Raw genomic sequence first — 10,369 nt, 5'->3', positions numbered from 1 at the left:
GATAATAATGGAACATTAAACCTTTCGTGTTTGTCCTGAGTAGAGCCTGAGGAAGTCCGATGATCAAATAGAGATGCGCTCGATGAGGGTTATGCTGTCGATTAAACGGCATACAAAGGTAGGGAGGGTAGAGAAGGGATCAAAGTCATCTGTGTTCCCCAAGAGCGACGGAATATAGCCTGACTATTTGTCGGTAGGCGGTTAAACAGTTAGTTAAAATTCACATTCTTTTCTTTTTGATTTCTTTTGTAGAGTTCCTTTTGAACATTAAATCAAGTGTACGTAAAACATCTTTGCGAATGTGTTCGTATAGCAGATAGGAGAGTAGGAAAGATCCCACGACATTCCGGCGAGCTAGTTAGAGCATAGCTAGAGGTACACGTTCCGAAATCCTGCTATACTATTGGTGTCTGACCGTCAAAAAAAGTATGTACAACCTCCATCCGTACATACAATCTCACACCTCTACGAATATGAATTTCTGGCACATTACACGATTGGACTTAATAAACCAAGGGGGTCAAACAACTTTGATGTCACCGATAGTATGTTCCGTTTTGTCGCTCGGAGACCCATAACTGAATTGTCAACTTTGAACTTAAAGGCATCGTCAGTAGGTAACCATGAGATTCCTAACGCCTTTGTCGACTCTGAATCCGAGATTGTTATGGGTTTGGCTGTGCTCTCAGATGCGGTGATCTCGGGTGAGTTTGAAAACCACTTAGTCAACTCAAACCCTGCGGTCTGAAGAACCTGAGACACTTCGGACTTAATTTCGCATGCAGCACGCATGCACTACGCATGCAGCACCAGTCAACAAGTCATCGACGTAAAAGTCGGACCCAATAACGTTAGCAGCTCTAGGGAATGAGAGCTTCGCAGACTCACTCAACCTTTTCAAACACCGGATAGCTAAGAATGGGGCTGGTCCAGTCCCATAGGTTACACTGTTGAGCTTGTATAATCTCAAGGATTCAGAAGGGTCTCTTCTCCACACAATGAGCTGAAACTGCCGATCCGCTTCGTTAACAATCACTTGGCGATACATCTTTTTAACATCAGCAGTCAGGGCAAACCTGTGCAGACGGAAACGGAGCAGTGTCGAGTATAATTCCTCTTGAATGGTAGGTCCCACCATCAGAATGTCATTTAAGGCCACCTGTGAGGACGTCTTGGACGAAGCATCGAACACGACTCGGAGCTTGGTAGACGTACTTTGTGGCCTCAGAACACACTGATGAGGGATTACGTAGTGTGGAGTAGAAGGAATCGTATTGTCAGTAGGAGACATATGACCTAAGGAGAGGTACTCTTCCATGAATTCCAAGTACATTTTTTTCAACTCAGGGTCACGATGCAATCGTCTTTCAAGCGACAACAACCGCCGTTTCGCAACCTCAAAGGAGTTGCCTAAACAATTTGGATCTGATTTAAACGGGAGCCTTACTTCGAACCGACCTGATGATAGTACCTGAGTCGTCTTACGATAGTGTTCTTCACATAGCTTGTGCTCAGGTGTGGCAATTTTCTTGGTAGATGGCATTTCTTCCAGTGACCAAAACTTTTTCAAGGTCCTATCGATGGATACTAGCAACTCTTCACTGCAACTCAAACTGTTTGTAATTTGAGGAGCAGAACTCCTGGAAACATATTTTCCCGACACAACCAAGAGTTTTTTCTGAAGAGTTGGAAAGTCAGGACCTTGTTTAATTTGACCAACAGCTAATAATTCAAAGAACGATTCTGCTCCAATTAACATATCTATTCTTTGTGGCTTGTAGAAATAAGGGTCTGCCAGTGGTAGGTTCTCTGGGATTCGCCAGTCAGTCACATTCACTGACTGGTCAGGGTGATAACCTGAAATTGATTTCAGGATCCAAAAATCAAAGGAGAACTCACTAACATTTATTCGCGACTTCACCACTGTGTGCATTTTATCCTTTACTTGAGAAACATTTATTGGCTTTGCATTTTACAACAGCGTGGCCTTTTCGCAGACAATTAATGCATAGGGATGCCGACTTAGCAAACTCAAACCTTTGCATCACCGAGAGACGCGAAAATGAAGGGCAATTTGACACTACATGGTCTCCTGAATTGCAGTAGCTACAAGTTTGCTGAGTTCTACTGTTGGTGGAAGTGGAAGAACAAGCAAATGAACTGCGATTATGTTGCTTGCTTGGCATGACTTTGTCTTGCCTTGGCTTGATCGATTCTTCAGCAGACAGATGCTGGTATCGACGATTCAAGACTTTCTCAAAGTCGGACCAAAGCGGCAACTTCTCATAAGTGAGCTGTTCATCCCATTTTTGTTTTGTCACTGGTTCGACTCTGTTTAAAACGAGATGAATGAGCATTGCATTCGAAATTTTTGTATCATATCCGATCGACAGTAACGATCCGTAAATCGACGAAACAGTATCGATTAGAGTTCTTAGAGATGATGCAGATTGATGCGACATTCTCGGCAGATGGAACAATGTGGAAATATTATTCGTGAAAATCAAATAATCGTTGTCATATACTCGTTTTAGGCCAGCCATGGCCTTTTCATAATTTGCCTCGGTGACTTGGAACGCCTTTATTGTTCCTAATGCTTCATCAGAGAGGCACGAAATCAAATGATTAAATTTTTCGATCACCGGTATGCTGTTGTCGCTATGGACTAGTCTCTCAAAAAGGCTAATGAAATTTTTGTATTCCGAGTGTTTACCACTAAATTTGGGTAATGCCAATTTCGGAAGTCTAGCATGAGTTGGGGCTGAAGAAGACACTGGCTTCGTCTCGCTTGCTGCATCAAAAGCGGCGATAAGCGACATTATCTTTCCTTTGGTGACAATTATCAGCTCTTCCAACTCGGCTGCATATGCATCATCAACTGTTATGTCCTCGATTTGCTCCTGCAAATGGTTTGCCTTTTCAATTGAAGCATTCAAACAATCTAATCTACATTGTAATTCCGGTAATTGTAAAGGAATCGACCCTTGATCTAATCGATCCTCTAAGCGGCGAATGCTTTTTACTCGACTTTTGAGCTTAATCTTTAAGTCTTCAAGAGTGGATTTACTTTTTTCTGCCATAATGTTTGTGTATGAAGATTTTACACAACAAACCACTATTATTTCTATTTATTTATTTATCGAAAACGAATTTGAATTGAATGTCGAGGCACGAGGTATCAAGGGAAAGAGTCGTTGCAAGTGACGCCCGAAAACAATATACCCGTTAGATACAGGGTAGCGCGTCACTTGGCAAGTAACAGCCAAAAACAATATACCCGTTAGATACAAGGTAGCGCGTCGATAAGTATGTATTTATGTGTTTTTAGTTATATTTATGCAATTACTAATAAAATGCATGCAATCAAGCTCTACTATATGTATATCATACGTCTGTGCCTAGAATTGAAGGCGATGTGCAATGTTTTCAGCACAAGACACCTCAAAGAGAGATCTGAATGTCTTTTGCTCAGCCTTCAATTTTCTGCACAAATACCTCTGATTCCTCTTTTGGATCTTTGAATCCAACTGCTACTTTCCTGTCTTTATCGCAGGGCATCCCTCGGCGGTAGCAGAATTTGCACAAAAATTATTGTTGGCGCGACCGACGCGATGATATTTTACAAATTGATTGCCGATTGCACACACACACGACGCGGGCAACGAATATGTTTGCATATGTATACTGCAATTTCTTGTGTCACTGTCACTTATTGTTGTTGCCTATAATTCACTTTACAGTCCACCCGGGGGCGCCATGAAAAATTAGAAGAGTTTTTCTAATCAATTACCGAAAACTTTGGGTGGCTGTAATTTAAATTATTTATTTGGCGGGGCGAAAAACTTGATACGCTCGATCTAATTCAAGGTTGGCGAACAACTATATTTTCTTCACAATTCAGATCTCTTACTCTAGCTAACCTACGGTGGCAAAGCGGGGCGAATTCGCCAAGAGCGAGAGAGCGAGCTTTTATTGCGCTCCCGCTTTGCCCTAGCCTAACTTACACTAGACTTCATAATTCAGATCAATAACTAATAATTGTGGCCATGGATGGAAGGTCACGCAACACTAGGTAATTGGTTGTATTAAAGCGATTAGGATTGAATTTAATTAAATCATAAAAATCTTCTTCTGATGATATAATAAATGAATCTGTATCCATATAGAGTATTTTTGATGATGGACATTTTACAGAATGAAAATTATAGAAATAGTCATACATTAACCATTTTGAAAGTTCTAGTACACTAACTCCAATGTATATGGGCTTATCATAAAAAATTCGGGACTTAGTTGATTCAATGGCAGCCAAATTATCTCCAAAGATTTCAACACTGTGGAAATTATGTCTTGCTATGCGTTGTCTAAACCCTGCTGAGTTTTGTCTTGAATCATAATGCTTAACTAATGCAACCTCACGACGTTTTTCTACATTCTCCATTGTTTTACAGTAAACGGCATTAACCATTAATTTGTTAAAGTTTATCTCAAAGTCATTGCTAGCTAATTTTCTAAGAGATGTATTGAGGTCAATATAAGGTTTCAGCCAACAGGACTGATTAAATGATAAAACTGTAGATATTTTTTCTAAAATCATACCTTGCTCTATACATAACTGTAGCTGCTTCAAATGGATTATATAGTTCTTTTTATCACTTAAGTCAGCTATTTTCGGGGCAAAAAGGTAAACTATTATGCTTATTATGAATATCATCAGGATATCGCATATCTACTTCTAAAATATATCCAACATCACTAGATGCCGATATGCTAAGAACGTTGAAAGATGAAATTTCATCGTTACTTAGAAATTTAAAATTAGAAAATGGAAGGGGTTGACTCATAGCCCATCCATATAAGTTGTTGGCGTCAATATATGAAAGGAAATTTATGGGTTCGGTAGGCTTCAATTTATTATTTAAATATTTGTTATTTGCTGTTGCAAATCCGTTGAGTACATTGGGTCAACCCTCCACGAACAGCAGTTTTTAAAAAATTATAAATGTCAGGATCACTAACAAGTTCTAATTCTACCCTTGTGTATTTTAACATTGCATCCCATGAAACTGAAGGAGCAGTAACATAATTAATGGGGTCTAACCTGTACACTCGGTTAAATAAATCTCTAATAGATTTGCAATTAAGTGCGCTCCAAACCTTCTGAGCAAAGTTGTAGTCTTCAACACTACATTCCTCAACATTCAGTGAATTATAAAAATTATCTCGCAAAGGAAGCAGGGATTCATCAAATTTTTCAAAACTATCCAAATAATCATAGGGAAATACTCCCTTTCGTCGTAGCATATCAAATTTTTCACCTTGATATTTAGTTTTCAAAATTTTAAAATTCGCTATGTTCATATAACTAGCGAGTTTTTCTAAGCTTGAATTTAAAAATCTATTTGAATCTATATATCTAATTTTATATTGATGAAGATAAGATTCATCGAGCATACAAATTTGAGTTAACGCAATATATAACTCTTTCTTTGGACGTTGACAAGCAATGACTGCATCTTTCAAGAGGCGATGCAGTTACTGCACCGTCAAGTGGCCCGTGTGACACCAGCAGAAGGCTGTTACGCGCGGATCCCAGGCAAAACGCAGCCCTCCTCCCGCCCAACCGACCGAGGGGCGCTGCCGCATGACGCGCGGTGCGTAGCCGAACCAAACGCGAACATGCAAGAAAGATAGCTATTAGACTAACATTCGAGGAAAATTAGCACTAAACTTACTAAGAAACTAAGCATGCAATCAAAATACAAATACCACTACAGTTACTAATTAATAGAAAGGTGTGTAAGGATTAATAATTTAATAAGAGGAAGAGAATTAGTGGTGGATATAATATGGTAGAGGGAATTATAATCCGAGCATAAGATCCTAAACGGTTCATGCAAGGAATAATTCGATCTACAAAGTGGAAGGAACAACGGTATAAAATTTCTAGTCAGTCTAATAGGAATCGTGAAGTTTATGCGGCTCAACAGATCAGGGCTGTCTATGTCACCCCTGATCAAGTTGTGCATAAATCACACCAAGCATTTTTCTACGGTTAACTAAGGATGGGATGTTTACTAATAGTAGTCTACTAGAGTAAGATGGGAGTCTTACACCCGCATCCCAGTTAAGGCCCCGCAGAGCAAAGAGTAAAAAGTTTTTCTGTACTGATTCTATACGGGCCTGGTGTACTTTGTACTGAGGGCACCATACACAGGAGCCGTATTCTAAGATCGGCCGAACAAGCGAGGTATAGAGAGTCTTTGTTATATAGGGGTCGTCAAATTCCTTTGACCACCTCTTTATAAACCCAAGCACGCCCATGGCCTTATTTACCATGGTAGAAATGTGTTCGGAAAACTTTAACTTGGGGTCTAACATAACACCCAGATCATCCACCAGGGTAATTCTCTCAAGAGAACCACCAAATAGGGTGTAGGGAGCCAACAAAGGGCTAGAACGATGAAATGTCATAATTTTGCATTTCGAGGCATTAAGGTGTAACAAGTTTGCACAACACCATGACTGAAAGTTATTGAGATCGGATTGCAAGCGAGAATGAAATGAAATGTCCTTGTACTGGACACAGAGTTTAACATCATCCGCATACATAAGTACTCGAGAGTATGTTAATACTGAAGGTAAGTCATTAATAAAGAGTGTGAAGAGTAAGGGGCCTAGATGGCTGCCTTGTGGTACTCCCGAAGAAACCTTTACTGGTAAAGAGAGGGAGTTTTTGAAGAGGACTCTTTGAGACCTAGAACAAAGATAGCTAGAAATCCATCTCAGGAGGTTGGGCGGAAACCCTAAAAGGTCAAGTTTATGCGCTAAAAGGGAATGGTTTACAGAGTCGAATGCTTTACTAAAGTCTGTGTAAATAACATCCGTCTGTAAGTTACATTGAAAGCCTTTAATAATGAATGAGGTAAACTCTAACAAGTTCGTGGTGGTTGATCGCCGCCTTATAAATCCATGCTGAGTTGGAGATATAAGTGACTTGCAGAGATGTTGCAAGTGCGGAGTTAAAACCTTCTCAAACATTTTACGAATAGCGGATAACTTTGCTAAACCTCTATCTCTATAATTTTTTGCATCAGACTTGCTACCTTTTTTATGGAGAGGAATTATAAACGATTCCTTCCAGATCGGGGGGAAGCAAGAAGAATCAATGGACAGGTTGAATAGTTTAAGCAAAGGTCCACACAGAGCCTCGGCGCAGTACCTGACTACACAACCTGGAACCCCGTCTGGACTCGGTGAAAACACCGGCTTAACTTGTCGAAGATCATGAAGTAGGGAACATTCATTTAACAAGGGACTGAAAATGCCGTTCGACCTCGGTAAACCGTATGGGTACGGATGACCAGAGTAGCTTTCCTCAGAATAGGTGGTTTGGAAGAATTGGGCAAAAAGATCGGCAATTGCCTGATCATTATTTGCCGACGTATTACAAAATGATAGCGAGGATGGGTGTGCGGACGTTCTACGCTTACTGTTTACGAAGCTGTAAAACTGTTTAGGGTCCTGAGAAAAACGTATCCTGCATCGAGATAGGTAGTTCTTATAGCATTGAGCATTAAGAACTGAAAAGTTTGACCGAGCTAATACATAGCGAGAGTGAGAAGTAGGAGAACCCACTTCTTGAAATTTTTTATAAAGTCTTGATTTTAAGTTTTTTAGACTGGATAACTCTTTGGTAAACCAAGGGGGTTTTCCAGATCTAGTCGGACAAGAAAGCGGGACACAAGAATCGAAATATGTGCCAAGAGCATTGTAAAAAATGTTTGTGCCTTTTATGATATTAGTGCACAAGTACAAAGCGGACCAATCAAAATCCCTAATGAGGTTATTAAGCTTCGCAAACTCGGCTTTACGAAAGCAGCGGACACGTTCGGGCAGCCTACTCGACCGATTCAATACAGTTGGTCCTATACCTAGCGACACCTCGAAAGTAGGGTGGTAGGCGTCTTCAGGTATTGTGAGCGGAAGGGCTCGGGTTAACAACACTATGGTCGGATCCGATACAAAGCACAGATCAAGCAATCGACCCAAGGAATTTTTCACATGGTTGACTTGAGACAGGGATAGGTCAAGCAAGCCGTCAACAAAGTCATGTCGTGACATGGGCACTAGGATACTAGACTCGTTTACCGAAGACCAAACAGTTCCTGGCAAGTTGAAGTCACCAAGAACTATCATACGATCTTTATCAGATAGCGAGGAAGAAACAGCGGTTAAAGCGGACAAGTGCTGCTCATAAATTGAAATATCCGAAGAAGGTGGGATATACGAGCAAGTAATGAATATAGCGAAAGCGGGAAGAATCAGTTTTACACACAGGAATTCCAGTTCCTGTTGAACTTGGACTGTGAAGTGTTCCGACGTGAAGTAAGAGTCCACTGCAATTAGAGCCCCCCCTGCACGTCGAGACGAACGGTCCTTTCTAAAAGTTGTGTACCGACCTGCCAAAACTTTAACCAGGTTTCAGTAAACACAATAACGTGGGAAGCAAATGCAACACTATCCCGGAAAAGAATGCTGAGCTTACTACGCAAGCCTCTTACATTCTGATAGGTTACTAAAAGAGAAGTTAGTTTTTTGGAAAGGTGGAAGCAAGACGGGAAGTTGAGGAAGAGGAAGTTGAGGTTGAGGGTGGCACACTGGAAAGATTTGGAAGGGATATGGGGGGCCTATTCTTCTTCTTAGCCTTAAACTCCTTCACCACCAAATGCTCCGGCCAAAATTTGGCGGAGCAAATGGTGTCAAATTGAGTTGGGGAGATGCTTATCTTAAACGAGGCTATCTCCCTGGCATAAGAGAAGTTAAATTTCTCCACCTTTAAACCCACGGCCTTTATTTTGCTTTGAATAAAAGCAATTACATCATTAGATGTGAGGTCAGGGGCCAGCCGTGAAACAAAAACTTGTCGTTTTGGTGGGACTCCCACCAGTGGTTTAGTCACCACAGGCCTAGTACCTGTGGTGGCAATATCCGGAGGTCCGGAACGTCTATTTACTGGTGGGATCGGGATAGACGGGACAACTAGCGAACTTGCGGACACCACGGACACGGACGCTGCAGACGTACTTGGCTGCACATTCTCCGAGGCGATGAATTCGGCTACCGAATCTGCATCACCAGCAGCTGTCGTTGCCCTTGGAGTGGCAAACGAGATCAACTGCTGCACACTTGGAGTGGTCGGAGTCAGTTTTTCGGCGGCGCACGGCTGAGTGACGGTTGGCAATTGCAGATCCCGCGGAGTGACCTTTTTGCGCCTCGGAGACTCATTCAGCAGTTTTAAACCGCTAAATTGAGCCTCCATGGCTAGGAGCAGATCGTATTGGTTTTTAAAACCAACGGTCAGCTCCTTAAAGCCACTCCGCGTCTGCCTCATGAAAGATACCATGTCCTTCTCCACCGCACGGCATGCCTCGCAACTGTAATGCAAGCCATTACGTTTGGCTATAGCATCACTCACGAGGCCAGAAAATCCAGCGCATTTTGCGTGCACTACGCTATCGCAGAGCCAGCAGGGGACATTCGGCTGATCGTGGGTGATCTGCTTCTTGCAGGTTTTTTTTGGCACAGACCACAGCGTATTCCATTTTATTATTATTTATTTACAATTACTTGCAAAACAAACTGGTATCAGTCCAATGACACAATTACAATTTACAATTATTTGCAAAACAAATTGGTATCAGTCCAATGTGCCAGACAACGCTCAAAGCGGAATTGGTAAAAAAAAAAGAGAGCAGAGTGGAGAGCGGTTATAGCGAGAGCTACTTAACAGAGAGCGCTATTGCTCAGAAAGTTTAAAGAGCGAGAGAGAAAGAACAGTTATTGAAGTTGAGGTGATAGCGAGAGAGTGATAAAACAACAAAAGCCACCAGACGAGAGCGGACTGCAATGCAATACTCACTCACTGCAACAACACAAACACAAGCCGACGCCGAAAAATAAAAAGTTAAATAATGTTTTAACACAAATCAAAAGGCATGCACTCGCGTAAATGAATAGGTTTCCAGATTGTTGTCTGGTTAGAAAGTATAATTAGAATTTAGTTAGGAAAACACCGGCTGTTTATTCAAAACAAAAGGAAACGAGGGGGAACGTTGTGAGTTGCAGCGGACACCGCAACTCTACAGTTATACCCGATACTAAGTCAGTATGGCTCTCCTCCGGCATACGCCGCTAATATTGAACGACACGACAAAGAGTGCGTGCGAGAGAGACAGAAAATCAGTCTGAGCGTGACGTCGGGGGCTGCGTAGCCAGTGCAAATTGATTTGTTCCTTTTGGCTATAAAAATGATCTGATCTGATCCAGATTCAGCAATCTGATAGATACGATCATTATCTATGATTCT

The sequence above is a fragment of the Drosophila miranda genome (genome assembly GCF_003369915.1).
Source record: "Drosophila miranda strain MSH22 chromosome Y unlocalized genomic scaffold, D.miranda_PacBio2.1 Contig_Y1_pilon, whole genome shotgun sequence".
In the NCBI taxonomy this organism is placed as follows: domain Eukaryota; kingdom Metazoa; phylum Arthropoda; class Insecta; order Diptera; family Drosophilidae; genus Drosophila; species Drosophila miranda.
Note: the sequence above shows the minus strand (reverse complement) of the source record.